This window comes from Oryctolagus cuniculus, chromosome 11 (genome assembly GCF_964237555.1).
Source record: "Oryctolagus cuniculus chromosome 11, mOryCun1.1, whole genome shotgun sequence".
In the NCBI taxonomy this organism is placed as follows: Eukaryota; Metazoa; Chordata; class Mammalia; order Lagomorpha; family Leporidae; genus Oryctolagus; species Oryctolagus cuniculus.
In genome coordinates this window covers 93,750,470-93,775,082 of record NC_091442.1, presented here as the reverse complement: position 1 = coordinate 93,775,082, position 24,613 = coordinate 93,750,470, and the positions used below count along the sequence as shown (strand labels likewise).

The 24,613-nt window shown below is 38.8% G+C and overlaps 1 long non-coding RNA gene and 1 pseudogene across 1 annotated transcript in view; both read right to left on the bottom strand.

The window, feature by feature from the left end:
* Positions 1–24,613, bottom strand: part of LOC127491050 (uncharacterized) — a 352,787-nt gene that overhangs the window by 114,208 nt on the left and 213,966 nt on the right. The gene's annotated exons all lie outside the window — the stretch shown is intronic.
* On the bottom strand, positions 1,109–6,799 carry LOC127491048 (adenosine deaminase-like protein pseudogene; annotated as a pseudogene).

Below are 24,613 nucleotides of genomic sequence, written 5' to 3'. Positions count from 1 at the left end.
CACACAAAAATCTCTCAACTTTCTGTTAGTACTCTGAGCAGAGACTGTCAGCAATAAACCTCAACACTGAGTACAATATAGTCACTAAAATTTTGGCCAGAGTTCTATTTGGATCTTTGACAGGTTAATCTCCCTTTCTCTTCACAAACTTATCCCTGGCTTCTGCACAAAATGTGTTCATCATACTCCATCATCTCCACTTATCCACCCATCCTTCTTAAAGTCCCGTTTTTATGTCCCTTCTCTCTACTGTGACCTTTGCCTCCCATCAGGATCAGCTACATATTCTGTGGGACCTAAAATCACAATGCATATCTCTGTGCACAAAAAGTGGGTGGAAGAAGCTTGTTCCTTTTTAAAATTTATTTTATTTTTTAAAATTTTATTTATACTTCAGGCATGGAAAGCCAAGACACTCTGGAAAAAAAAAAAAAAACTAAATGAAAGATCTCTGCGAGTGAGATCCCAGTGGAAAGAATGGGTCATAAAAGAAGGAGGTACCTTTCTCTGAAGGGAGGAAAGAACTTCCACTTTGACCATGGCCTTGTCTAAAAATTATCAGAGTCAGTGAACTCAGGGGGCTTCCATAGCCTTGGCAGCTCATGACAAGAGTCTAGGGTGATTACTGATGCCATAAACAAGAGTGTCAATTTGTTAAGTCAACAACAGGAGTCACTGTGCACTTCCTCCTCATGTAGGATCTTTGTCCTTAGTGTGCTGTACATTGAGATTTAATGCTATAACTAGTACTCAAACAGTATTTTTCACTTAATGTTTCTGTGTGGGAGCAAACTGTTGAAATATTTACTTAATGTATGCTAAACTGATCTTCTGTATATAAAGAGGAACGAAAATGTATCTTGATGTGAATGGAAGGGGAGAGGGAGTGGGAAAGGGGAGGGTTGCGGGTGGGAGGGACGTTATGGGGGGGGAAGCCATTGTAATCCATATTCTGTACTTTGGAAATTTATATTCATTAAATAAGAGTTAAAAAAATTTTATTTATACAAGTTTCATGTATTTAATGTATACAGATTTAGGAACATAGTGATACTTCCTTCCTACCCTCCCTCCCACCCACACTCCTACCATTCCTCCTCTTCCCTCTCCCATTCCCACTCTTAATTTTTACAAAGATCTATTTTCAGTTTACTTAGTGATTGTATAGTTAACCCTACTCTAAGTAAAAGAGTTCAACAAATAGTATGAAGAAAAAAAATACTGTTCTTCAATGGAAGAGACAAGGGCTATAAACAATCATTGAATCTCAAAATGTCTATTTCACTCTAATCCAATACTTTTCAGATACTCTATTGTTTACCTTGGATCAAGGAAAACATATACCTGTCTTTTTTCGTACTGGCTTATTTCACTGAGTATAATGGTTTCTAATTGCATCCATCTTGCTCCAAAAGACGGGATTTCATCTTTTTTATAGCAGAGTAGTACTCCATAGTGTGTATATACCATAATTTCATTATGCAGTCAATAGCTAATGGACATATGGGTTGATGCCATACTTTAGCTACTGTGAATTGTGCTACAATGAACCTGGGGGTACAGACAACACTTTAAGAAGCTGACTTCTTTTGGTTTGGGTAAATTCCCAGGAGTGGGATGGTTGGATCATATGGTAAGTCTATATTCAGATTTCTAAACCAACTCCATACTACCTTCCATAGTGGCTGCACCAGTTTACATTCCCACCAAGAGTGGAGCAGGGTACCTGTTTCCCCACATGCTTGCCAGCATTTGTCGCTTGTTGATTTTTGTATGAGATCCATTCAAACTAGAGTGAGGCGAAACCTCACCATGGTTTTGATTTGCATTTCTCTCTGATGGCTAGTGATCCTGAGCATTTTCTCAAGTGTCTGTTGGCCATTTGAATTTCCTCTCTTGAAAAATGCCTGTTTAAGTCCTTTACTCATTTTTTTGGCTGCAAAATATCCATGTTTTATGGATAAACCATTACTTTTTTACTTTGTGATTTCTATATGAGTTCATGGGAGTAGAGAATAATATAATGTTATACAAGGTTACAAACATACATCTAAGTACTTCAAAAACCTCAGAGCTTCCTTCACCCTGTTCCCAAAGAGAACAAATGCTTTTCCAAAACCCTTAGCAACTGAAATTAGTATTAGCCCAACTTCCTGATATCAAGGATATATATTCTAAGGAGCAAAGCAATTCAAGTATACTTTGATATGTAATAAATTCTTTTTCTTACCATTCAGAACTGATCTTAGTTTGTCCCTTGTCTTCATCTGAAGTAGACATGTTACAAGTGTGAGTTTATGTAGGCCTGCTCCAGTAGTCTGGTAGTGTGACCAGCATTGTGGTTACTGGTCATGCATAGAACCCCAGTAACTCCAGTTTTGCCACTACTAGAGAGATCTTTGCAAATGAAGAAAATGAGTAGTGTAGTAGAAATCTTGTCAACTCCAGTGAAACAAAGAAAAAGAAAAAAACTACAGTGATAGAGTTCAAGTGAAAGGAGTCTGATTAAAGTAAGCACAACAAAATACAGGGCTATTGTCACAATCTAGGAGGCTTATTAAGGGTCTTGGTGGTAATTTGTTTTCCCCTTTCTCATTTACCTTAGGCTATCATTCCAAAACTTTTCTTGATAAGAAATTACTTTGAATCCTCTGGTTTTATGGTAGCTATTGGGGAGGGACTGCTAAATCAAAGAAATCACTAGTGGAAGAGTGAGTTTAGGTAGCAACAGCACTTAAAGTCTTTCCAAGTAAGCAGCAGAGAAGTAAGCTACATCTCAAGGCCTTAGTCAGTTTAAGACATATTAACTGAGCACCAGCCATGGGTATGGTTCAGTGATGGAGCCCATGGTACTTGGCTGCTGTGCTTCCCAAAGGCAGTGGTGGACACCTTATGGGATATAACAAGAAGATTGGTTGCAACACTAACCCGAAGGTAGTTGACTTCGTTATAGCTTAAAATTGTAGCACTTTGGGCTTCAGATGATTCCACTTCTTCCTCAGTTCAGATCTGGTGCTATCAGAAGCAAAGATGTAGTTGATGGATTCATGCGATAAATCCCACACCTGAGACTGGGTCAAATTAAATGTTTCAGCTGCCAGCCGGTACTCTTGAGAAAGGTATGTTGCAAAAAACACCTTTATCATCGGTACAGATCACAGAAGGATGTACAATGCTGCACCAGAATCCGAAATGATGCTGGTCATAAGATGGAACTGTCTGACTTTTGATGTTTGAGGTCAAACACAGTTCCAGAGGTATCCAATGTTGCCTCACAAAGTCCACCAGATCCAGGGATCCTCCCTCAGAAGAGTTGAGGAAAGTCCCATGCCAGTTCTGTCAGGAAGTAGATCCAAGAGCATTTGGGTTTCTTTTCCTTGGTTTGGGATCTCTGAAAGACGCAATGCCAACTTCAGACCTGCATTTTTAGCTTCTAAAAGAGGTTCCAAGAAGTCTTCTGCTCGTCCTATAGTAGGGTCTCCACTAAGGTCAAGGTCAAGAACTACATCCTGAGTAGAAAGGAAGAACTCCTCCGCAAGTTTAACGGTCTCCTTGGCAACTGAAGGGCCGCCTCTTCTTTCGATTGCTATCAAATACCTAACATCAATGTCTGAGTTTTCTTGTTTGGACTGTTTTATACCCTCAAGTATAGATTCCACATAACTCTTTTTAGTCATTCCAGTAGCATTTTCTCTTCTGGGAGTGCTCCTTAGTTCCAGATATTTGACACCATCATCCGCAAATTCTTTAATGCCATCTTTTATGATCATTAGAATATCTTTACTCATTTCTTAACTGGATTGTTTGTTTTGTTGTTGTTGAATTCCTTGAGCTCTTTATAGATTCTGGATATTAACCTTTTTCAGTTGTGTAGTTTGCAAATATTTTCCCCCATTCTGTCAGTTGCCCCTTCACTTTGCTGAGTGTTTCTTTTGCTTGCAGAAGCTTCTAGGTTAATGCAATCCAATTTGTCAATTTTGGCTTTGATTGCCTGTGCTTCGGGGGTCTTTTCCAAGAAGTCTTTGCCTATGCCAATTGCTAGCAGAGTTTCTCCAATGTTCTCTAGTAATTTGATGGCATCAGGTCGAAGATCTAGGTCTTTGATCCATTTGAGTGGGTTTTTGTGTGAGGTGTACAATACAGGCCTAGTTCTATATTCCTGCATGTGGAGATCCAGTTTCACCAGCACCATTTGTACAAGAGACTGTCCTTGCTCCAGGGATTGCTTTTAGCTCCCTTGTCAACTGTAATTTGGTTGCAAACATGTGGATTGATTTCTGGAGTTTCCATTTTCTTCCATTGGTCAACGCATCTGTTTTTGTACCAGAACCAGGCTGTTTTGATGGTAGCTGCCCTGTAGTATGTCTCAAAATCAGATATTGTGATGCTTCTTGCTTTGTTTTTGTTCTGTAAGATTGCTTTAGCTATTTGGCATCTCTTCCATTTCTATATGAATTTTAGCATTTTTCTACATCTGTGAAGAATATCATTAGTATTTTAATTGGGATTACACTGAATCCTTAAATTGCTTTTGGTAGTATGGATATTTTGATGATGTTGATTCTTCCAACCCATGAACATAGAAGATTTTTCCATTTTTAATGTCTTATTCTATTTCTTTCTTCACTGTTTTGTAATTTTCATCATAGAGATCTTTGACATCCTTTGCTAAATTTTTTCCAAGGTATTTAATTATTTTCGGAGCTATTGTGAGTAGGACTAATCTTAAATGTTCTTTCTTAGCCTTTATATTGTCTATGTATACAAAGGCTACTGATTTTTCTGTGTTGATTTCATATCCTACCACTTGACCAAACTCTTTCATGAGTTCCAATAGTCTCTCAGTGGAGTCTTTGGATCTCCTATATATAGAATCATGTCATCTGCAAATAGGGTTAGATTGATTTCATCCTTTCTAATTTGTATCCCTTTGATTTCTTTTTCTTGCCTAATGGCTCTGGCTAAAACTTCCAGGACTTTATTAAATAGCAATGGTGAGTTTGGGCCTCCTTGTCTGGTTCCAGAACTTAGGCTCCACAATGCTGCCTCATCTATAAGTCCTTACTACTGGGCTGGCACTGTAGTTGTAGTAGATTAAGCCCGCCTGCAGTGCCAGCATCCCATATGGGCTCTGGTTCAAGTCTCGGCTGCACCACTTCTAATCCAGCTCCCTACTAATGCACCTAGGAAAGCAGCAAAAGATGGCTGAAGTGCTTGGGCCCCTGCACCCACATGGGAGATCTGGAGGAAGCTCCTGACTCCTGGCTTTGGATACGCCCAGCTCTGGCTATTGTAGGTAGTCATCATTTAGGGCGCAAACCAGCACCTCTCTTTCTATCTCTCCCTCTCTCTGTAATTCTACCTCCAAATAAATACATTTTTTTTTTAAAAAAAGGCCTTATTACTCTTTCAACCTAATGTAAATGAGGTGGACATCATTAGTACGACAACCAGTTTACACTTCTCATCTATCAGCTATCTACTTAATCCACTTTCCACTGTCATTTGATTTTCTCTGGAATACACTCTTCCTTTCCACTCTCAATAGCTATGCTGACATGCATACAACAATCTCTGCATCACAGGCCCTTCGCATGAATCACATTGATTTTCAGCTCCACCTTAAATATTTAGGTTTTGGGTCATATCCTGGACCTTGTCATAACCAGAAGTTACTAGACCAGTGGAATCTTAAATTTAAGTCTCTGCTCCCAATTTTCTGCTCTTACTCTATTCTATACATCCCTTATTCACATGAAGACTGACACAACATTATAGGCAAAAGAGACACTCTTTTGATGTGGTAGAGAGGAGTTTTCATTTTCTTTTGAGTTTTAAATTGGTAGACAGAAGATAGTCTTGTGTCATGTTTCTCAAGTTTTGTAGGCAATTTTATATTGTCTTGATAGTATTATCATAATTCAATAATTTTACTAAAAATTTTATTTATTTAATTGAAAGACAGAGAGAGGAAGGAGAGAGAATGAGAGAGTGAGACAGCGAGAACTAGAGAGAGATTACCTATGCACTGGTTCAATTCTCAAATGCTCACAAGACCTGGGCTGGGTCAGGCCAATACCAGGAGCCAGGAACTCAATCTGGGTCTCCCACATGGATGACAAGGACCCAAATACTTGAGCCATCAACTGATGACTTCCATGGTGTGCATTAATAGGAGCCTGGAATTAGAAGCAGAGCCAGCACTCAAACTTAAGTGCTTAGCTATGCGGTGTGGTCATCCTGAGCAGGAGCTTTTCTACTCTACCAAATTTCTCTCTCTCTCTCTCTCCCCCCCCCCCCTCTGGGTGTGTGTGTGTGTGTGTGTGTGTGTGTATCTTTCACTCTGGAAATTTGAGACATAAAGGACAGGATTTCTTCTTTTTTCATCATGCTAACTCTCCATGTAGGTACATTACACATTTTTACTTGACTTCATTGAGACACTCAGGGCTTCCAACACTCACTTTTCTATTACACTGCCAAATCTTTACTGGCTTCACTGAAATTAGCAATGTCTAAATTTCAGGATCTATTACAAGAACTGCTTTGCTGAAAATATCTTCCTATCCTTTGTCTTTCCACTGAATTGGTCTGGAAAACCATGAACTCTAGATCAATGATAATGATAAAAAAATAATGTTAAATATTGCATATATTATATATTTCATCTTGGTCTTATCCACTTTAGTCTTCACAACTGTCTTATGACAATAACATAGTTATTCTCAATTTACAAGGAAATGGGATCAAGGAGTTTTAGCAACTGTTTGTGCTAAAAGATAGCATTTGTGACTCTCAAACTTTAGTCTGAAAAAGCAACATTAAAGATCTTAAATACGAGGGTCTCACCCTGGAAATTCTTTTTTTATATATATATATGTATTTGACAGATAGAATTAGACAGTGTGAGAGAGAGACAGAGAAAAAGGCCTTCTTTCCATTAGTTCACCCCGCAAATGGCCGCTACAGCCTGAGCTATGCCGATCTGAAGCCAGGAGCCAGGTGCTTCCATGTGGGTGCAGGGAGCCAAGCACTTGGGCCATCCTCCACTGCCCTCCGGGGCCACAGCAGAGAGCTGTACTGAAAGAGAAGCAACCAGGACTAGAACCCAGCACCCATATGGAATGCTGGTGCCACAGGCGGAGGATTAACCAAGTGAGCCACAGTGCCGGCCCCTCCCCCTGGAAATTCTGATTTGGGAATATTTGAGGTACAGGAATATGATGTTGAATTCTCTGTTTGATTCTTAAAATGAGACTCACTTGAGATTTCTATAACTGTGTTTTGATTATGTCTTTTTTTTAAAAAAAAAAGATTTATTTATTTTACTGAAAGTCAGAGTTACACAAAGGAGAGGCAGAGAGAGAAGAGAGGTCTTCTATCCACTGGTTCATGCCTCAGATGGTGCCAACAACTGGAGCTGCACCGATCAGAAGCCAGGAGCTTTTTCCAGGACTCCCACGTGGGTGCAGGGGCCCAAGGACTTGGGCCATCTTCTACTTCTTTCCCAGGCCATAGCAGAGAGCTGGATCGGAAGTGGAACAGCAGGGTATTGAACCTGCACCCACATGGGATGCAGGCACTCAGGCAGCAGCTTTACCCACTACACCACAGCGCTGGCCCCTTATGTCTTTATTTAGACTTCTCCTGGTCAAGAGGCCATTCTACAGAATCGGAAAGCAGTCTGGAGAACTCCTGTTCTTTTCAGGGGGCTCTAGCAGTCCCACTTAATTGCCCACTTGCTAGCAAAGATAGATGATAATTATCTATGTTCAAAGCCAAATTGACATTGAAAAATAAACCATATAATGAATAAAATATCAGTTATCCCCACCAATCAAGTATATGAAAAATAGTTTAATTTATTGACTCAGCTTGAAAGTGCAACAATATTTATTACCAAGTCTAATGCTTTATCTCTTTCTTCATTGATTTTGACCATCATGAACTTCAGTAAATTTTTCTGATGAGCAGTAGTACTAACATGATTATAAATTTCTAGTTCGGACCACAAGCAAGGAAAACACACGGAGGCATGCTCTCACGGTTTGGTGTAATTATACCCACAGTGATGACTTAGAAGAATAAGATTATAAATCTTATCATAATAAAATCTTACATAAAATCTTACCAATAAGCAATTGTAAGTATATCAATGACAGAAACAACTGACATTTTTGATTTATTTAATAATCTGTGATTTTTCTCATTTGTTAATAATGCATGTATGGAAAAGGTATTGTCTTTGAAAATCTGAAATTCTACATGCATGATGGCCGCTGTCACTCTTCCCAGATTCTTATACTTGCATGTTATTCTGATTTAACTATGTTCATATTATTCAAAATGCATCAGACTATCTGAAGAACCTCTGAAATGTTATATTTCATTATTTTTTATTCCCTTATGTCAGTGGCTGCTTTATTAGATGTAGACAGCTGGGATAGCATATGTTTCTTTAAAAGAAACTTTTAGGATTCAAAATTTGAAGAACACATATTTAAAATCCACCAGGGTGGATTTCATTTCTTATAAGATTTAACAAGGTATCTGAAAATATTCAAACATAAATATGTAAGGAAACCCATTTGTACTTGAAGGTTCAATATATTAGGAATTAAGTCCAGAGATATTTTGATCAATGCTTGATATAATTTTATGTAAATCATTCAAAATAATGGTACCATATTTCTTCATTATAAGTCAAAGTAGAATTACTTGCTTTGTTACCTTAGAGTATATTTTTAAAACTACATGAAATGATGCAATAAAGGCACACTGAAAAGGTAGGAAGCAAATGATAAGAGAGGAAGTAGTGTTTACTGAGTACCATTTATGTTCTAGGTGCTATACAAAGCACATCACACATATTTTTTTATTTAATTCTCACAATCTGCTCAGTAGAATAGAGATATTATATCTATTTTAGGGAAATAATACTAAAGTTCTAAGAAATTAAGTAATTTGCTTCAGGCCAAATAGTGAACTGTGCAGCCTTGATTATCTTTGATTAGGTTGAGTCTACCTTCCAAATGCTTCCAGAACCTCTCACAGCATCCACCATTACCACTGATTCTTATCAGGACTGTTGGAATAGTTTCACTCTTCAAAAATTTTTTCAGTGGATACATACTAATTGCACATAAGGATTCAGTGTGACATGGCAATACATATACACGATATGTAATGATCAGGATAATTGCCGTATCCATCACCATAAAATAGTTCTATTCATCCTACTTTTGCCTTTGTCTCCCTACAGTCTGTTCTTAACACACAAGAGGGAGCCTTTTAAAATTTGTCAGATCATTCACACCTCTCCTCAAAACCCTGAAGTAAGTTCCTAATTCATTCAGAGTAAATGTCAAAATCCTCAATGTATTGTACAGCTTGTATATATTGTCCGGACTCCCATCTACTATGCCTTTGACCTTTATTTCTTACTGTTCTGTTCTTTCAGGCTGTCATACAGTCACACTGACTGACCAGCTAATCATTTTTTTAAAAGATTTATTTATTCATTTGGAAAGTCAGAGTTACAGAGAGAGGGACACACAGCACAAGAGAGATCTCTTCCATCCATTGTTTCTCTCACCAGCCAGCTCTGGGCCAGGCAGAAGCCAAAAGCTTCAAGGTCTCCGACATGGATGGCTGGGACCTAAGCACTTGGGCCATCTTGTGCTCCTTTCCTAGGTATGTTAGCAGGGAGCTGGATGGGAAGTGGAGCAGCCTGGGCTTAAACCAGTGATCATATGTGATGTTAGTGTCACAGGCAAGGGTTTTACCCACTATGTCATAATGCTGACCCCGAATTTTTTCCATAAACTGTTCTCTCCACCAGATGTTCTTTTTATCTTCTCATCTCTCAAATCTTTGCTCTAAAGTCACCTTCTCAAAGAGGCATTACTTAGTTCACATCACCCATTATTGACTCTTCCCGGCTTTCTTTTCTCTTCATGACATATCCACATCTTCCTTAATGAAATACGTTATTCATGGACAGTGTTTCCCATTCCCTTAGCAATAGATAAGCATCATGAAGCTGTCAGGTGTTTTATTCCATGGCACGCAGTTCTTTTCCTGTAACTGCCCTTGGCTAAAGGGGATCTTCCCCATAATGGGAAGTACTTTTCTGAGGGAATCCCCCACTCAGTGACTGGTAGATGACAATACAAAGACACAGATCCTTTGCCACAGTCTGAGAGGACATGAAAGAGCCACTGAGCTCAAGAATTGCAAGGGCTGCGCTGAGGGCTTTCTCACGACTGGGAAATTACTGTGCTACTTTCAGCTTCTTCCTCTGACCAATTCTGCTTCTTTCATTTCCCTGTGAATGTTTTCCTGACAGCACATCACAATAAACTTCCTGCAAGCAAATCTCCATCTTACACTTTGTTTCTTAAGGAACCCAGTCTATGCTCCCACACCTGCAAAAGGCAGCGCACACAGCAGTTGCTTCAATAAATAAATGGTGAATAATTGAACAAACACAAATAATAATGGTGAAGAATTTGAGTTCTGAAGTTTTAAAATATGTATATTTTAATTCTTGCTGTTCCTCTTAATTCCTAAGACTTAGAAAAATTTGCTCAACAATCAGTAGTCCCCATCCATGGGAGAGATTATAATAGTACCTTTTAAAATAATGTTTAAAGGTTTATTAATTTTTTGAAAGGCAGAATGACAGAGAGAGAGGGAAAGACAGAGAGAGAGAGAGAGAGAGCCTTCATCTGCTGTTCATTCCCCAAATGCCTGTAACAGTCAAGTACAGGCCAGGTTGAATTCAGGAGCCAGGTACTCTATCCAGGGCTTCTATATGGATGGTAGGAACAAAGTACTTGTGCCACCATACCCTGCAGAAAGCTGGATTGAAACTATTGAGTAGGAGGGATTTACCCAGCCTGCCAATATGGGATGCAGGCATTACACAAGCATCAACTTAAGTCCTTGAGCACAATACCTATTGCTCTCAAAGAATATTTGTTAGGATTAAATGGGATAAAGCATATAATGGTTCCATCAGAAAGCCTGAAATTTAAGTTCTTTATAGGTGATATTAAATAACTATTATTGTTACTATCTATGCAAGAAAAGCACTTAACTTTCTTAAATCAAGAATTTGTTCTTTCTTGTAACTTGGTTCAAATCTATTACAAGATGAGAATGAGGAGAAGGAAGTAAATGGACACACTTTTCTTTTTCATCCCTAGGAAAATATATATGAATGTAAATGAGAGAAATACAAAAATAGTAATGATGGACACGGTTAAATAGAATAAATAATATGCCCAGACTTCCAGAACAGAAGATATTAATAGTACAACATACCGGGCTGGCACCGTGGCTCACTAGGCTAATCCTCCACCTGTGGCGCCAGCACACTGGGTTGTAGTCCCAGTCGGGGCACTGGATTCTGTCCCAGTTGACCCTCTTCCAGGCCAGCTCTCTGCTGTGGCCCGGGAGTGCAGTGGAGGATGGCCCAAGTGCTTGGGCCCTGCACCCGCATGGGAGACCAGGAGAAGCACCTGTTTCCTGGCTTCGGATTGGTGTGGTGTGCCAGCCGCAGTGGCCACTTGGGGGCGTGAACCAACGGTAAAGGAAGACCTTTCTCTCTGTCTCTCTCTCTCTCTCACTGTCCACTCTGCCTGTCAAAAAAAAAAAAAAAAAATAGTGCAACATACCAATAAGCATTATAATTCTGATAGAGCAGTTCAAAGGGCACTGGATCAACCTTTTGGTTTTAGGCTGGACTTAAGCAATTCAAAGCATTGAGGATGCAGGGGTATTTCAAGACAGCCCACTAAAGTTTGTTTCAGTGTTTAATCACTTTGTAGCATCAGGAGATTCTTCTTCAAGTAACTTTTAATGGACTTCTAGAACTTTAATCTATTTCATCTGGTTTTGGCCACTACACTATGTAAGACTACGAATCTGTATCCTTTGACCCTCAATTTAAGTATTTTAATTAATAGACTGAAAAAAAAAATCTTTTAAGTTGAGTTTTGTGCCAAGCATTGGGCTGGGCTTGATGACAAGTTTTAATTCATGATCCTTCTTACTGTTTTCTGACCTCCTTAAAGTCTCAGAACTCCTTTCATCTGTTCTAACAGTCTTATTTTCATTTTTGTTGATCTTTGAGTGAGCTCCAATTTCTCTTCCACTTTCACAGATACTTCAGGAAAGGCTTGATTATTGCCAAATATGGAAGAAAGATTATTACTTATGATAAGGTACTCAAGTGCCTATTAATATTTTCCAGCATAATGTTAGCTTTTTAAATAATTGCTTTATGCTGCTGAATCATCCAATTTGTTTTATATGATAAGTATTAGCCATTTTCCCCTCAGTACTTAAGCACACAGAATCTTTCGTTTCTTTAATCAATGGAAATTTTACTTTGCTTCTCACTGTAATTTTTCATTTAAATTGATTAAATTGCATTCTAGATTTTTATAGCTTTTATAAATATTCAAGTTGAATTCTCATCTTTTTTTAAAATTAGCAATTTTTCCTTATCTTCTTCCTAGTTCAGTTCAGTTCAATTAAACTCAGTGTTTGATATCCCTTATGAACCAGGAATTATGCTAGATATTTAGGCTAAAAATGGTAAAAACAGACCTTATTAAGAGATTCTTAACATAGAGGTGACAGAAAATGTGTTCAATTCCCAATACCAAGAAAAGGAATGCATAAAATCAGAGGTTGGTCTCTTGTAAGGCTACAGGCAAGCTTCCTCGTAGAGATGATGCAAAATTGAGCTGCACAGATTGAATGAGAATTAAGTGATGAGGGAGGCAGAAGTAGAGCTTCCCAAGCAGAGGGAAGTGTGCAATCAAAAGCGTAGAGGCATGTAGCAGTAAATATGTATGTGGGGACTCTAAACAGTTTCTTAATGTTAATATAAGATGCAAAATAAAAAATCGTATGAAACTTAATTAACATTATGTCAACCTCACTAAGGAATAAATAAGATATTATTAAACTTTTGGCTTTTCGGTGGTTGAATCACCATGATTAAGGTTTCATTTTTGTAACCTGTAAATCAATGGTCTCAGAATTTTTGTAATCATTCTCAGACAAGTGTAGAGTGGTGAAAAATTTGATTGTCCAACCTGCAGGTTCCCAGTAGAGGCCAGATAAGGTGATGCTCTGCCTTCGTTTTCAACTCTGTTACTGTAAACAAATATCCTTTTTAAGGTCTTTGGAGTGTCACCATTTTTGCATTTTTATATAATTTTTGTTCATGATTTAACCATTTTAAATGCCCTCAAATCATAGTACTAAAATGTAATCTGATGTTCCTATTCACAGAAAGGCAGTGATGTGTGTGCTTCATGCAGAAAACGCACATATTAGATAATATTTTTTCAGGCCTGAGTTACAATGGAGTTCAATGTGTGTTCAGTGTTAATGAATCAATAATATACATTAAAAAGGTGTCTTTGAGCAGAAACACATAACACCAACTTATGCATTACTGATTGCTGAAAGTACTGTGAACAGAGACTTGCAGAAACCTAATACTATTTCCCCTTGGAGCAATGATTTAACATTTGCAAATACAACATTTTAAGCAACTTTACAAAACAAAACCACCATGAACAACAAGAATCAACTGTATACTGTGCAACATACTAGCTGGTAAAGAAGAAAACAATTAAAGAGGTTACACTAGGAATATGTGAATTGCATCTCCTAACAAAACTTCAGCAGTGCCTAATTTTAAATTCTGTCAATATGAGCGGTAGTGACAGATGTCTCATCTCATGATTTAAAGAAAGGATCCGTATTGTCATGGCATGCTTAACGTTGAACATCACAACAAATGAAGTTCTTGAGTGAAAGCTATTATCTGCATTGAATTTGTGCTGACTACATAGTAAAGAAATTCTACAAATTGTGCTATGCCTCACATTTATAGACATTCCGTTACTCTTTATTGATGGTGAAATATAATGGTGGAGGTATAAGCAAATCTTGTACATTCTCGAAAATAAAGCAGCTTAATTTAGCCTGGGAAAATCTATTCTTTAAGGGTATGTCTGATTCCATTAAATATAGCTGATGTGTACTGAACCATTCTGCATGCATGATTTTGTACTAGTACTAAATAGAGACAACAGTCTCCGCCCATAAGAATTTTAAATTTTGTGACATTTTAAGGTTAAAAAACTATTTATGTTAAAGTAAGGTGCACAAAGGGAAGGAGTTATAGTAGTATGCAGTTTTAATGGTGACTGAAACTTAATGGTGATTGAAACCATACTTCATTATGTGAAAAATATTAGCAAAAAACCACATAGGGAAATGAAGTTTCAGGTAATCTTGAAGGAAGCACATCCAAAGTCAGGAAAACATGAGGCATATTAAAGGAATGAAATCCTTGGTTTTGTGTGACTATACATTTCATGAAAGGAAGAGCAGGAAATATGACTAGAAAAGTAGATCATACTTTATATGTAATTGTAGGTTTTTGAGCAGGGGGTTTAATATAAGAAATACTCCACTTTAGATTTTTTAATCTTGTAGAGGTGTTTAGAAAGAGACATGGGGAAAGTTAAATCATTCTGGATGTAGCTTTTCAGAGAGGATTTCAGTCCTATCAATAGAGAGTGGCAGGGTTGGCACTGTGGTAAAGCGGGTGAGGCCACTGCCTGCAGCACTGGCATCCCATATTGGCATCGATTCTAGTCCTGGCTGTTCCATTTCTGATCCAGCTCTCTGCTATGGCCTGAGAAGGCAGAGGAAGAGGAAGTTATGTACATTTTTATGTATGTATTTTATGTGAACATTTCTAGCATGTATATGATACAGTATTTGAATTCAAATGGTGTTGTCTCATTAAATTCTCAGTATGATCTTATGGGTCAGTAGCCAAATAACTTAAAAAAAAGGGAGAGCTCTTCTATTTTAGCATCAAGAAGGAAAAGTAAAAACATGCATTCCCTACCCACAACAAAATATAAAGGAGAAGATGAAAATTATCCCAGAGGCCCTTAAATTTCAAATAATCTCCCTGCTTTATGCTTTAGTTTGGTTATCTAATAATACTTACTTGGATAGTGCATGATCTGAAAAATATTATGAAAGAAATGAAAAATGAAGTGGCAGTAATCAACAGAAGGGTCAGTTTCACATACAAAAATCATTTTGAAGATGAATTATTTTAAAATATATAGTTAGGTGAGAAAAAGAAGAATGAAAAGGAATGCATGCTTATAAGAATTTTGTGGCAGAAACAAATGAGCAAATATTTGGATTATTGGAGCTCAAGAAGGACTTGAGTTGCCAAAAGGATAAAAAGCTTATTTAAAGTAGTAACAACAGAAAAATTCCCAAACCAAGAGAAAGTTACAAATATCTGGGGACAGGAAGAGCAAAAATAACCAGGCATATTCAACCCAAATATGTCTACCCCAACATACAACCACATTTTCAGAGGTCAAAGACACAGGGACTATTCTGTTGGTACCAAGAGAGAAAAGAAAGAAAACAAAAAGGTGTTTCAGTTTGCCTGACAACAGAAGTCTCAGTAGAAATCATATAGGCCAGAAGGCAGTAGGACAATACATGAAAAATGCTAAAGGGGGGGCCAGTGCCATGGCTCACTTGGTTAATCCTCTGCCTGCGGCGCCAGCATCCCATATGGGCACCTGGTTCTAGTCCCGTTTGCTCCTCTTCCAGTCCAGCTCTCTGCTGTGGCCCGGGAGGGCAGTGGAGGATGGCCCAAGTGCTTGGGCCCTGCACCTGCATGGGAGACCAGGAGAAGCACCTGGCTCCTGGCTTCGGATCAGCGCAGCACCAGCCATGGCGGCCATTTGGGGGGGTGAACAACAGAAGGAAGACCTTTCTCCCTGTCTCTCTCTCTCACTGTCTAACTCCATCTGTCAAATAAAATAATTAAATAAATAAATGCTAAAGGAGAAGAAGTCTCAATGAAGAATATAATATCTTATAAAAGAGTCTTTCAGAAATGAAGGAATCAATACACCAGGCACTCCAATATGGAACCAAGGGTCTTAACTGATGCTTTAGTTGTTATACCAAACACCATCCCTAATTTTAAACATGTTAGCACTCAACACCTTTATGAATGTTTAACCCTCACAGAACTACCTTCTCAGGACACATCACTAGAAGTAATTACTACAAGGTGTTGTGAGATATCTGAGATATCCAACTCAGCACTTTGCCTCTTTAACCACAGTTGACTTTGAATTTAATACCACCACTCAGCTTCTATGACATAATAAGAAAAATATAATTAAAACCTTTAGAATCACAGGATAACAGTTAGATGTCTCTGCCTCAGTAACCCCTTAACTTTTCTTCTCAGTTGGCTCAATTATGTCAGTACTAGCAGAGCAACATGGATATATTAATGACTAGACAAAACTCACTTTCCTGGAAAGTTATGAAAATAAGCCACCATTGTTAACCCCAGACCAGTACTCATTCCCACTAATCACTGTTTCAGCTCCTGTAACACATTTTTTTAGAAAGATGTAGGCATTATGGCACAGTACGTTAAACTGTCACCTAGGATTACTGCAATCCATATTGGAATGTGTGGTTCAGTCCTAGCTACTCCACACTTCTGGTCTACCTTCCTGACATACACTTGGGAGGCAGCATATCATGGCTCAAAATATTTGCATTTCTGTCACCCACATGGCAGACTCAGATGCAGTTCCTCGTTCCTAGCTTTGGCATGGTCTAGCTCTTGCTGAATGTTTTTTTTTTTTTTTATTTCAAGTTTTTCTTCAGATTCACAAAAGTAATGTTCTCTAAACACAACAATTTAATGTTTTTTTTTTTTTTTTTTTTTTTTGCAAGCACTGCATATCATCTTGAAGAATCTATGGAGAATTTCTTAAATATTTTTATTTTCTCTGCTTAAGACCTGTGTCTAAACTAAGTTATTCATGCACAATATTTTAAGGCAAAATGAAGGCAAAAACTTATAATTCATAGAAAATGGTATTTGGAGATTATAAGATTTCAGTTACATGACAGTCTAGTTAGCACTGATGATTCCACTAAAACCATTTTGAGATAGAAGATATTTGGGTGTGCTCAAATTTTCAATATATCCATCTTTGACATGGAGTCTGGATTCGGCTAAATGAGAACTGAAGTCTCTGGGAACTTAAGCCCGATTCTCTGGGCCTATTTTTTTTCTCAGTTATCTTGGTGAATGTAATTCAAACCCAAATTTTGAGAAATAAAGAGAAATCCAATCTAACCTTGAGTCTTCAGCAAACCGAGCTAACACAAATTTTTAAAGTCTAGTTCTGGGAGAGCTCTTGTGTTCTCCAACATTTCACAATATAAAGGAAGAATCTTAGTAGAATGCCCATGTCCTGAAATATATTGAAAGGAAGGCCGGCGCCGCGGATCACTAGACTAATCCTCCGCCTTGCGGTGCAGGCACACCGGGTTCTAGTCCCGGTCGGGGCGCCGGATTCTGTCCTGGTTGCCCCTCTTCCAGGCCAGCTCTCTGCTGTGGCCAGGGAGTGCAGTGGAGGATGGCCCAAGTGCTTGGGTCCTGCACCCCATGGGAGACCAGGATAAGTACCTGGCTCCTGCCATCGGATCAGCATGGTGCGCCGGCCGCAGTGCACTGGCCGCGGTGGCCGTTGGAGGGTGAACCAACGGCAAAGGAAGACCTTTCTCTCTGTCTCTCTCTCTCTCTCACTGTCCACTCTGCCTGTCAAAAAAAAAAAAAATGGAGAGACAGGAAGGAAAGTTCTTTGGTATGTCTTGAGATATTTTCAATTTAATGTTATGAGAAAAAAACTTAATAGTTACATTCCAGGGCCAGCACTGTGGCATAGTGGGTAAAGCTACTGCTTGCAATGCTGGCATCTCATATGGGTGCTGGTTCAAGTTCCAGTTGCTCCACTTCTGATCCAGTTCCCTGCTATTGCACCTGGGAAACCAGCGGAAGATGGCCTGGGTACTTAGGCCCCTGCACCCACATGAGAGACCTGGAAGAAGTTCCAGGCTCCTGGATCTTAGCTTCGAATCTGCCAAGTTCCAGCCATTGTGGCCATTTGAGGAGTTAAGCAGCAGGTGGAAAGTATCTCTGTCTCTCTCTCTGTAATTCTGCCTTTCAAGTAAATAATAAATCTTAAAAAAAGAGTTACACTCTCCACCCTCTAATTGTTCTTGACAACAAACTTGTGTTTCTTTTAATGGTACATAATAAAAGATAGGGCCACAAGACACTTGGGCTTCATGTATTCTGTTTCTATAATACATAGGTTACTGCATGACTTTTTTTTCTCAAGGACAGTGTGCCCCTTAATTGAGATAATGAATGCAAAGAACCTAGACCATAAAGATCATAAAGGGTTAGCAGTGAAAAGAGGAGACTTAGGCATCAGTGCTCTTTTCTTTCATTTTCCAGTTTGATATATGTCAATCCCACATTTGCATTCCCCAAAGTTTCAAACTGTGACGTATAGTGGAGGGCATTGCAAAATGTGGTTTCCCAGAGTAGCATCACCATGATTACCTGGGAATTTATAAATGCAAATTCTGGGACTCTAATGCAGACCTAGTGACTAAAAATTCTGGGAGTGGCACCTACCCACTACCAACTAAGGCCCACCCCATGCTCTATAGATTTAAAAACAAAGCTGTCCTTATTAGCCTATGTGGCTTAATAGCTTCATAATTTGCTGGTAAGCTATGCTACTCCACAAGCATTTTAACAAGCCCTCCACATGAAGCTGATGCATACTGACATTAACAACCAGAGGCATATGACTTGCTCATTCTCTTTTGTGGAGCCTCCTAAGCTGGCTTAGGGAAAAAGAAATGGCATTTTTTACAAATTAGTATTTACATAGAAATTGATGGCAGTGATTTAACATAACTGAACCCATATTATTCTCTTCCCAAACATAGAATGCATCCCCAAACATCAACCCAAAATTGAGGAAATATTTCTTAACTATTCTGTACTTGCCAATAACATTCTAATTTGACACTAGTACTATCTCTGCTGTGTTCATATTTATCCCTTTGAAGAATGCTGTGGTCTGCTTCAGTGGCTGATCTGTAAATTTAATGAAATTCTTTTCAATGCTTGATTTTTATTGGTTAAAGCTCTCAGTCTCTCTCTCTATACTCATGCACAATATAAACAGGTTTTTAAGAGTTGTTTTTGATGAATACTCTGGAAAATTTTTAGGAATGGCATATGAGAGCACTATTTATCATTTTACTCTGACAGACAATATGTTCCCAGCATATTAATCATAAAGGTTTGATTGAGTTTCAGAGGCTAGAAACCTCCTAATAGATGAAATAAGGTGATTCATCATTTTTGTACCAACCAGTTGGTACAAATAATTTGCTTGTACTCATCCATTGACACAGTGTATTATGCTTGGAATCAGCGTTCCATAAAATCCCATAATAGACAGGCTTTGCTGATTTAGATGAGGTTAGTTTGGTTGTAATAGTCGAAGTGAAGCAATACCATGCATTTGCTTTCTTGTTTTGATCATTTATTTGAGAGGGAAAGGGAGAGAGGGAGACACGAGAGAGGTCTCCCTTCTGTTGGTTCACTCCCCCAGTGCCCACATTGGCCAGGGTTGGCTGGCTGGCACCAGGAACAATGAACTCAATTGAGATCTTACATGTATATGGCACGGACCCAACTACTTGAGCCATCACCACACTCTCCCAGGGTGTACACTAGCAGAAAGCCATATTCAGGGGCTAGAGTCAAGAATTAAACTCAAGGTGGTGGCATTGTTATACAGTGGGTAAAGCTGCTGTCTGCAGGGCTGACAATCCATTTGGGTGCTGGTTTGTGTCCTGGCTGCTTCGCTTCCCATCTGGCTCTCTGCTAATGGCCTGGGGAAAGCAGTAGAAGAGGACTCATGTTTGGGCCCTTGCTCCGCAACATAGCAGACCCAGATAAAGTTCCTGGCTTCCTCCTGGCTCAGCATTGGCCGTTTCAGCCATCTGGGGAATGAATGAGCAGATGGAAGATCTTTCTCTCTCTCTCTCTCTCTGTAACTCTTTCAAAATAAACAAATAAATATTTAACAAAAAGAGAATTAAACTCAGGCACGCTGATAGGTGACACAGATATCTCAAACCATATATTAATCACTAAACTGATGCTCACCCCATGCTTTCTAGTTTTAACTGTCCTTATTTGCCTATGTGGGCTAATAGCTTGATAAATTGCTGGTAATCTTACAACTTTATATTTATTCCTGCTACAAATGATAAGAATAAGCCTCATAAAATTAAGTCTACCTACATTCAGCTATTTCAGCTACACATAATGCTTAGTTGGTTATGCCAATGTTTTACAAATTACATGGGTATCCATTTTCTAATGTCTTAGCTAAGATGTCATGGTATTTTTATTTTATCATTGAAATATTGAAGTTCATCTCATTGATCAACTTTGGATTTGGAGGTCCTATTGATGATGCAGTACATGAAATCAATCTTTGAGTAACTTAACTATGCTGCAATTACTGATTTGACACTTGAGGGAATATTGTGCGGAATACCCATCCCATGGGTACCGTACATTTCAAAATCTCTAAGAGAATAAATTTGAAACATTCTCTAAACAAATGAATTTTGCTATGTCTCTATTTTCCTAATATCCTTTGTCTGGAGTATTTTTTTTTTCTTCTTGGGCAATTTCTTCTCATTCTTCAGTACTCAGCTCAAAATGACAGCCATCGTGAGCTTTCTTTAATCATCATAATATGACAAAATGATGTGTGTCTTTTCCCCAAAGACCCTGAAATTTCTTTTTCATTTTTGTGCCAGTAGCTGAGTCTTGTGTATTAGTATGAGCAGTGTGATTCATTGAAGAACGTGTGCTGAGGAAACAAAGGACAGCAGTGCTCAGCTGTCAACATTATTACAGACTGACTCAGATGCAGAAAGCCACCTAAACAAGATCACATTCTTTCCACATATTGTTATTTCAATGGATAATCAATAAAATGACAGTAACGCCTGATCATCTTGCTTCAAAGTTGGCCAACTCCAAAGCGCAATTTAGCTGTAGGTCTTCTTATAGAATTATCCGAGGCTATCATTGGGCATACAAGGCTTCTCAACTGTTCTGTCTACCTAACTCCTCTTTTTTTAACCTTCTTTTGCACAGTTGTCAATAATAAGATACGGCCTAATTGTCTACAAAACAGTCCATATCAGAGTCTATCTTTTGAAGAACTCAGTCTTTAATGATTGGTATTAAGAACAATCCAAGGAAATGGAGATATGTAAGTGTTTAGAAATTGCATCATTTGCCATCCACTTACCACCAAAAACCCAATACTTTTATTTAATGAGCCCAGATAACCTTTGTCACATGGCTGTAACCAGTTACTAAATTTCTGTTGATGTGTATTGGAATGGTATACTAGTATGGAAGTGGATGAGAATGTACTAGCTGGTGCATTGTGTCGATAGTTTGAGAATTATGAGAAAAAATAGTTCATTACAAGGTCAGTGTAATGGAGTAATTGTTGCTAAACTTACCTGACTTTTTAGAAAATAATAACCATAAATGGAGAGTTATTAATCACCAATAGAAGGGTAATATAAAAGTCTCATGGTATCACAAAAAGGAGTCCTCATCTCTGTAAAATAGAGTAGAGAATACTAAGGTCTTGGTTGGAGCCTTAATGATTAGAATAACCAAGTTTAGACTCCCAAACAGAGAAGGTCTGCAATGAAGTTCATGGCCTTCACTGAGGAAGAATAGTATCATAACATGTAGGGCAAGGATGTCTGGGATGAGGTCTGCATAGCAAGGGTGCATTCCTTTCTGGTAGCCAGGTGGTAAATATGTTTCCAAACTCATTCAGGTTGTTGGCCAAGTCCAGTTCTTTGTGGCTGTAATTCTGAAGACATCATTCATTTACTAGCTTTCAGCTACAGATCACACCCCAGCCCCTAAAGGCTTCTTATTCCTCTATGTGAGAACCTCAGAGCTGGAAGCAATGTATCAAATCCTTACTACATTTGGAATCCCTTGGAGTTTTTATTTTCCACATCTTTCCTTCCTTCATGTGCACAACATTCTGACTCCATCTGAAAAAATTCTGTGCATGTAATGACTCATGTTATTAGATTAGGGCCACTCAGATAATCCAGGATAACTTCTCAATTTAAAAATTATTTATTTTAATATACTTGAAATGCAGAGAGAGAGAGATTGATTTTCTCTCTATTGGCTCACTCCCCAGATGCCCAAATCCAGGAGGCTGGAACTTCATCCACATCTTCCACATGGGTAGCAATGGCCAGGCATTTGAGCCATCATCTGCTGCCTTCCATGATACATCAACAGGAAGCTTCATTGGAACTGGAGGAGCTGGGACTCAAACTAGCACTCCTATATGGGATGTGGGCATCCCACCTGGAGGCTCAACTCATGGTACTTCAATGCCAACCTCATAACATCCCAATTTCAAGGTTAAGTTGATGTCACTACATCTGTCAAGTCTTAGAGACTTGACTTGCACAAGTTACAGAAATTAGAGTGCTCTGTCATCTTTGCAGGACTTTTCTCTCTATCCCATTTTCCAAGTTTCTGGGCCTGAGCCAGTTTTCAGACAACAGCCAATTTACTGAAGAAGAAGCAGAGTTTCCTAGAGTAACATTCTTGAAGTATCTTGATAAATGAGCATGTAAGCTTTGCCCCATGAATTTCCAAAGTAACTATGACAATCTTCTCAAGTAACTATGCACCAAGAATGGACAATACTCATACATTTGGAGGAGAACTGAGCATACCAACTATGACCCACTTATCTGAGTATAGACAAATGACATGATGTAATAAATGGAGTTCTGGCCAATATCCAGCCTACACATTATGAACAGATATCTAGGGTTCTGAAACACGGTCACACCATTCAATAGAGAATTACTTTTCACTTGACAAACAACCCCTGAATAGCTACTGGGCCCTGGTACACATGGAAAATCTGATCACAGGGTAATAAGTGATCGTATCTGTATTCTGACAGACCACTAAGTCATAATTTATGCATTCCCAGAAATATTTATTCATTGAAAGACTGGAAGTGATGCATTCAAGATAAGCAAAGGCAAGAAAAGGTCACATGCAAGCTGCATGAAAAAGTAGCCAAGACAATTTTTTTGACAGGCAGAGTTAGACAGAGAGAGAGAGAGAGAGAGAGAGAGAAAGGTCTTCCTTCCATTGGTTCACCCCCCAAATGGCTGCTACAGCCGCACGCTGCACCGATCCGAAGCCAGGAGTCAGGTGCTTCTTCCTGGTCTCCCATGCGGGTACAGGGCCCAAGCACCTGGGGCCATCCTCCACTGCCTTCTCAGGCCACAGCAGAGAGCTGGAATGGAAGAGGAGCAACTGGGACAGAATCTGGCGCCCCAACCGGGACTAGAACCCGAGTTGCCGGCACCGCAGGCTGAGGATTAGCCTAGTGAGCCGTGGTCCCAGCTGCCAAGACCATTATTTAATTCTTACAGTAGCAACAATGCCTTTTCCTCAGATTACACATATGGAAGGAATCTATATTAGCAGAGGATAGTAGAAGAACAATCTCCAGCTTGGATTCTGAATTATTCAGCTCAAAAAATGTGTGTACAAACTAAAACTTGAGATCATTGATGATAGAAATATAGAGTAATCCTTCCAGTTGACAAAGTTTCTGACAGTGTTTCTGGTCCTTAACTTTGTGTTAGAGAAAAATTGAACCATGTTACATGATTGCTGGACTCATGAGTAGTGACATATTGCTTAACTAGCTTGTCACGGTCTGGGAGGCAAAACATTGCAAGGTTAGAAACAAGGGGCCCAGGAGCAAAAGCTGGTGGATGGATCTGAGAGTGGACCTAAAGATCAAAGATCTTTGTGTTGTATACTAATGCCTTTCAAAGTAGATCAAAGGAGGCCAGTTGAGTCACTCTGGTTTAGTTATCAAACAGCCTAGTTTTGACAGGATTCACCCCTAGTTCTGGCCTGAGTGGTAGTAATGGAGGCTATGCCTGGTCCTAATGGCATGGACTCCGAACCCATTGTTGCTGATCTAGCAAATGCTGTGACGCAGTGTGAACCTGAGTCCCTAATGCAACATCATCCCTCAAGAAGACTAACTAGTCAGGCAGTTAACTGATTATGCCTTATTTCTTTTCTCTGAAAAGCTTTGCAGTTGTAGGCTAATAGGAAAATACTAAGGATGGATATCAGAAAGCTTCAGCCAATGACTCACAGAATCTATGCTGTACCATCACAACTTTTCATCTATCATTACACCAGGACAGAGAAAAGTACTTTTCATCAAACTGGAAGTAGACCAGAGCTTATAGGCTTCAAACAGAGAAAAGACAAGGAAATGGAAATGGAAAAATAAACACAGTTTATACTGTATACATACATTGAAATATTACATGGTATCACATAAAGATGTATAATTATTACATATTTCTGAAAGCATTTTAAAAAATGGAAAATATAAATAAAAATTTAATAAGTTAGGGTAGGTCTAAGACTATAGGAACTATTAAAGTCATATTACATGCCAGACCACCCAGAAATCATAGCTGGATAGAGCATTGGGAAAGTCTGTTA